General features: G+C 40.2%; 1 long non-coding RNA gene across 3 annotated transcripts; it reads right to left on the bottom strand.

Moving 5' to 3' along the window:
• Window positions 1-433: 433 nt before the first annotated feature.
• LOC119359494 lies at window positions 434-3314 on the bottom strand. 3 transcript variants are annotated; one of them, XR_005172565.1, is made up of 4 exons: window positions 2314-3314; window positions 2049-2139; window positions 1782-1900; window positions 434-1690 (listed from the first exon to the last, which is right to left on the bottom strand). It is a non-coding gene; the product is annotated as an uncharacterized LOC119359494 (long non-coding RNA). The 3 variants fall into 3 exon arrangements; XR_005172564.1 differs by having other exon boundaries at window positions 434-811; window positions 1578-1690; window positions 1782-2139; XR_005172563.1 differs by having other exon boundaries at window positions 1782-2139.
• Between the last annotated feature and the right edge of the window lie 3431 nt (window positions 3315-6745).

Here is a 6745-nt window from a genome sequence, read left to right on the forward strand (position 1 = left end):
GAGAGTCCGAATCTGGATAAAACATCGTGTCCCCTGCCTCCTGTTACCATCCACCTTAGACGCACAGCTCGGGACCCCCTACCCGAGATCCGCCGGTTTTAACACCGACAGTGTTGATATAGAAGCCCTCCGTGATCGATTCCCTCCGAAAAAGGCCCCAAGATGGGATGGTGCGTGTTGCCGCACCCGTCCATTATGCCGATAGAATTATAGGAATTTAAATATATGAAGGGACTACATAAATAGATGTTAGAATCAAAAGTAAGCACAAATCTAAAACAGAAGGATGTATTAAATAGTATTTCAACTAATGGTAAGATTATAATAATGACATAGCATCCCAATTGTTTACTAAAATGTTGTTGTAGATAATGTTTTTCACAAAGATCTGAACTGATGGTTCTTACATAACCTCCATTCTTTCATTCAAATGTGTTTTTTGAACTTCAGGATGATTTTTGGAAGCAGATAGATTAACCACATAGAGCAGAAGAACCAAACCAAAAAAAAGAGAAGCCTTGGCGCCTGGGAAGAAGCTACATCTTACATGAAGTTCATCAGAAAGCACAATTTGTAAGTGTACAAAAACTAAAATATCCTTTCTAGATTATACCAGTCTTGATGCCATCATACACTTAAGGAATGCAGATGTAGACACATCCAGGCATGCTGAAGGCATGCATAGAAGTATTGCAATCTAAAAGGATCTTCATTTGGCACCACTAAAAAGGGGAAGAAATCTCATGGCACAACATGGTTAAATAATCAAATTTCCCCCTTTTCACGAGCAAGGTTAAATAATCAAAGCTTTCTGCACAACACAAGAATGTAAGTGATAAGTAGCATGATGTAATAGTTCCTATGCATTACTGCAACACATTTTAGGATATAGATAATTTATATAGTTGAGCACACAAAATGAAAATAAACAATGGAAATGGAAGAAAGAACATTGTTTAATCAGTGATATATTAATGAAATCACACTGACACTCATATGCTTAGTGCACTTTTAATGCAAACAGTGCAACATATCCGTGACTAATCATTGAAATATTTAGTAAATGTGAAAAATCATGTGGATTGCTACAATACATTTGTGTTGTGAGCATTCACCATATATTTGATGTAAGAAGATACAATGGCTTCTATGCTTTCCTGAAATTATTGAAGTGACATGCTAGTAGGCATGCTCAGAGAACGTAACAATCTACAATAACATAACCACATAGGCTAATGTGATGACAATATTTGTTCCAATAATAAATCATAGAAATATAGGGAAATAATTTATATTGTACTACCTCAGGGACCATAGTTACATGACATGTTTCATTTAGAAAGAGCCAAAGATATCATAAAAATTCTAATTTCTTGCCATAGAGGAACCCAAGGGTGGAATTTCATGCATTGTAAATAGAATGGGAGATAAATTATACATGAATATAGTTGCAATCCTCTACCCTGAAAGTACATATATAAGATTAAAAAAATCTCATCAGCCTAAAAGAGTTGCAAACTCGAAGTTGGTTGCACTATCAATCAAGTAATCCAAAAGACACAGTAGAAGGCACTTACTTGGCTCCTTATATCTTCGACAATAAAGATCAAATGTTGCAAACTTTAGTAACCGTTCCATCTGATCGGTTATTGCAAGCATAATTTCTTATCACAAAGAGCTGATATGCAACCTGAAATAATTCCCAATGTTGGTGATATACAAAGGAAGGTTTTCAATAAACTATACATAAGTTCTATCATAACCAGTGGCAGCAAGCACACCTGCAATGAGCAGCAAGCTAAGAGAAGCACGGGGATGCAACATCATAATTGTGAAGAAATGCTGACAAGATAATCGATTTACAAACCATATAGTCATGAGATGCAAATCCTGTATTAACCTGTGAAGAAAAACTAACTGCATAACCGATTTGTCATAGAACAATGAGGCAAGATGCATTCTTTGGATCTACGATCTAAAATTTTAAAAGGTAACTCCAAAATAGATGACGCAGTGAAATACATCTACTAATCAAAATTACCAATTACCAGATGGTAACCTCGACGTCAGGGACGGAACCGGTGCCCTTCTTAATCTCCTCCGTAAGCATCACAACGTGTTCCCAAGGTCGAGTAGTATCTGCAAATAAACAGAAAATGGAGCAATCAGATCAATTAGCTAAGCGAGGCAAAAGAAGAGAATCTTGACTCTAGGGCGGCCACGCCGAAACAAAGCATAAATCACTAATTTAAAAGGAGCCTGAAAATAATGACCACAGAATAAATTGGAACAGAGATTAGGGATCGACCTAACCTACTCAAAAGTGACGTTGAGGTGCAACTACTAAACATGTGGAACGGGAGGCTTCAATACATCACTCTGATCACCTCACCCCGTTGCTGCATCCCTTTTGTCTCCTCAGGAGCAGAAGTTCAACAATTTTGGGGACAAGCCAGATGATGTGGTGGACGGCAACACCCCTCCTCTACGTTGCTAGAGGTGGCAACCTCCCAGTCCCAGGCAACCCTTCTTCCAGTAACCTCGTTTGTCCACCGACGAAGCAAATTAAACGGTAGAAAAGCACCAGAAAAGACGAATAACACGTCCAGTACACAAGCACAACACATAGATCAAAGATGAATACTGAAATCGTTCACGCCTGAAATACATATTCAGAAACTTTAGATCCATGAAAGATTTAAAAGTACAACAAACCTGCAGAGATCGAATCCAGTGTGGAAAGATATGAGGAATTAAGCTCCAAACCTACCTTTGCACTGGCTGACCTGCAGAAGAGTAATCACGGCGGCATGAGAGTGGAGGCGCCCGCCTTATCGCGTGAAGCCAACACGCTGACCGGAGGAGGTGTTCATGCCGGCCGGTGCACCTTTCGCGACTCCGAGCTGGTGCTAGGACGGCGGCGCCGCCGGTCACGGTCGCGCTTGTCGCGATGGTCATCCCACCCGTCGTCTGAGGCCCTAGGACGCCTCCGCCGGCGGTCGTCCTCCTCTCGTCGTCAGAAGCCCTAGACCGCCTCGTCCAGCGGCCGTCCTCCACATCCCCGTCGAAACCATGGCGCGCGAGCGCGGGAGGTCATCGACCTTAATTGGCTTGGGGACCCCCGTTGTCTTCCGAGGGCTTGGGGTCGTGGCGGGGCCCGCGGTCCGGGTCGGGCGGGGAAGGCAGCGACATGACCGATGGCGTCCCAGGGCCGGAAGGCTGCGGCGAGCATGGGAAGCTGACGCGCCGCCGTGTCCCGTCCCCATTGTCGTCTGTGTGGAAGGCGGAGAGGCTCAAGAGCAGGCAGGTCAGGAGGGGCGGGGTTCGTTTAGGTTATCCAGCGAGACACATCAGACCAAATGGGTTGTCCTCGCTTGGTTAGATGGGCTGGCAGCCCAGTTTACCACAGGGCGCCGTTTCAGCCTGTGGAGCAGCCGCCCACAGGACAGTAGGCCCGGTATCGCACTAGACAAAGATCCAACGACCAGAAACACTCGCATCGTGAAAACGGACGGCCAGAAACGCGGAGCACTGAGAGGGCTCGCTTTAGATGCGGTTATACTGTCCTTAATAGGAGGAAGAAGTAGGTCGGTGGAGCTGCGAGGGGCCCACGAGGGTGGGGGCGCGCCCAGGGGGGCAGGCGCGCCTCCCTGCCTCGTGGCCTCCTCGCTCCTTTCTTGACGTCTACTCCAAGTCCCTTGGATCATGTTTGTTCCAAAAATAACTCTCTCGAAGGTTTCATTCCGTTTCGATTCCATTTGATATTCCTTTTCTGCGAAACACTAAAATCGGCAAAAAAACGGCAATTTGCACTGGGCCTTGGATTAGTAGGTTAGTCCCAAAAATAATATAAAAGTGTATAATAAAGCTCATTAAACATCCAAAATAGATAATATAATAGCATGAAACAATCAAAAATTATAGATACGTTGGAGACGTATCAAGCATCCCCAAGCTTAATTTATGCTCGTCCTCGAGTAGGTAAATGATAAAAACATTTTTTTATGTGGAATGCTACCTAGCATAATTCTTAATGTAATTTTATTTATTGTGGCATGAATATTCAGATCCGAAAGATTTAAGAAATAAGTCTAATATTGACATAAAAATCATAATACTTCAAGCATACTAACTAAGCAATCATGTCTTCTCAAAATAACATGGCCAAAAAAAGTTCATCCCTACAAAATCATATAGTTTGGTCATGCTTCATTTTCGTCACACAAGAATGCTCTCATCATGTAACATACCAAAATTCTAAATGTTGGAATGTTATATTAAATAAATAATTGTGATTGTTTGTTTGTTTGTTTGTTGTGTGATTGATGGTGTGAAATTGAGTGGAAATAGAATTTTTTTTAAGTTGAATGAGAGAGAATAAAAGGACTTTCCCAAGACTTTCATCTTGCATGTTTGATCTCCATGAATTCATAGTCATATCATCACAAGACCCTAGAATGAAGATAATATGACTTCTTCCATTAAAGGAAATGAAAAGGGGTTTCAAAATGATTTGAATTTCATTTGAAATATTTCAAATTTAGAAACTTTAAGCAACTCAATGAGTTCATGAGGGAAGATAAAATGACTTCTTAAAAATTTGAAGAAAGAGAGTTGGAAGTTTCAAAGGAATCATTTGGAGGTCACTTTGAAGTTATTTGAAACTCATTTTCCATTTGAGGTTGTTTGAAATTCCAAATTCAACTCCAATTAGGAGTTATTTGGGTTTATTCAAATTATTTTTCTTCTAAAAACAAATAAATGGAAATAAGGGTAAAATGATTCCCTTCAATAGAAAATTAGGAGAAAATAAATTTGAAATCATTTTGCTATTTTAAAAATGATTTTTATTGATTTTAAATGCAATAGTAGCACTGTTTGACTTTTATGAATTTTTATATAATTTAGTTTAACTTGAAAAATAGTTCATCTTATTCGGGGTATTTTTCTAAACATTTTGGTATATAATATGCCTACATAATTTTTTTATTTATTTTCTCTCGGTTGGAGTTTTCTTCCTGTAAAAAAAAGAGAGAAGCACCGCCTGGACCGAAACAGTGTTCGGCCCAGGGGCGAACCAGTCGGCCATACGGCCCAAGGCCCAACCCCGCGCCCGCGAAGGCCACCGCTCGCTCGCCCGCTCCTCGCCCGCATACCACGCCCGCTGCCAGATGGGGCTCACCCGCTCCTCGCCCGAGTGCCCGAAATGAGTTTTTTGTGTGAAGGGCCTACCATATATTTGTTGCAAGATTGGACCAAATCAATTTTATAAAATACTAGGCCATATTTAATGCAAAATTGACAAAAAGGTTGGGTGTCAAAAGTTTTGATCCACCTCTGGTGAAAAAGACAAATTCCCGCCGATTTAGTAGGAAGCGGGTCAAATTTGAACTGCAGCTACCTCGTAGTTTGCTCTTTAATTTTTCCAAAAATCATTTATAGGTACATAAGTATCTATTTAATCAGAGAAACGTCAAAATTGTTCCAAGATTCAACCACTAGCTAGGAACGGTCAAGCCCGCCGTTTTGACCGCATTTTGAAACAGGCATAAAAAATTCAAAACAAAATCAAAAAATTGGAAAACCTTCGCATTGTGTCATCATATGTGACCAAGTTTCCAGAAAAAATAATAAACTTGTAATACGGTAATTATTTAAAAAAATGTTCTCAAAAATGAGCTGTCATGCGTGAAGATTGATGGCTTTCAAGCCAAATGATCAATCTTATGGCCACATTCATGACATACTTTGTTCAAATGATCTCATACTGTGCACAATGGTGCATCTTGGAATTCCAAACAATGTTGCCTAAGGGAGTTTTCATTTTCTTTGCACGGAAAATTCATTTCCCATTTTCTGAGTGCCTGAAATGAGTTTTTTTGTGAAGGACCTACCATATATTTTTTACAAAATTGGACCAAATCAATTTTATAAAATACTAGGCCATATTTAGTGCAAAATTGACAAAATGGTTGGGTGTCAAAAGTTTTGATCCACCTTTGGTGAAAAAGACAAATTCCTGCCGATTCAGTAGGAAGCGGGTCAAATTTGAACTGCAGCTGCCTCATAGTTTGCTCTTTAATTTTTCCAAAAATCATTTCTAGGTACATAAGTATCTATTTAATCAAAGAAACGTCAAAATTTTTCCAAGATTCAACCACTAGCTAGGAACGGTCAAGCCCGCCGTTTTGACCGCATTTTGAAACAGGCATAAAAAATTCAAAAAAAATTAAAAATTGGAAAACCTTTGGATTGTGTCATCATATGTGACCAAGTTTTCAGGAAAAATAATAAACTTGTAATACGGCAATTATTTTAAAAAAATATTCGCAGAAATGAGCTATCATGCGTGAAGATTCACTACTAAGAAAAGGGTTATAGCTAATATGGACATTAATGGCGCACCATATATGTGGTGCGCCACTGCTATATAGCAGTGGCGCACCAGATACAAGTGCGCCATTAGTGTCCTCATTACTAATGGCACACTAGACACACGGTGCGCCATTACTAGCAAATTTTATTTTCTTTTATTTTTCCAAAACTATTAATGGTGCACCAGGGCACAGTGCGCCATTACTAATTTTAACTAGTAATGGCGCACCATACGCTCCGTGCGCCAGTACTAACAATTTTTTTTACTTTTTTTCAAAATTAGTAATGGCGCACCTTTGTGAAGTGCGCCATTACTAGTTCAAACTAGTAATGGCGCACCACAACCACGGTGCGCCACTACTAACAATTA

The sequence above is a fragment of the Triticum dicoccoides genome, chromosome 2A, assembly GCF_002162155.2.
Source record: "Triticum dicoccoides isolate Atlit2015 ecotype Zavitan chromosome 2A, WEW_v2.0, whole genome shotgun sequence".
Taxonomy (NCBI): Eukaryota; Viridiplantae; Streptophyta; class Magnoliopsida; order Poales; family Poaceae; genus Triticum; species Triticum dicoccoides.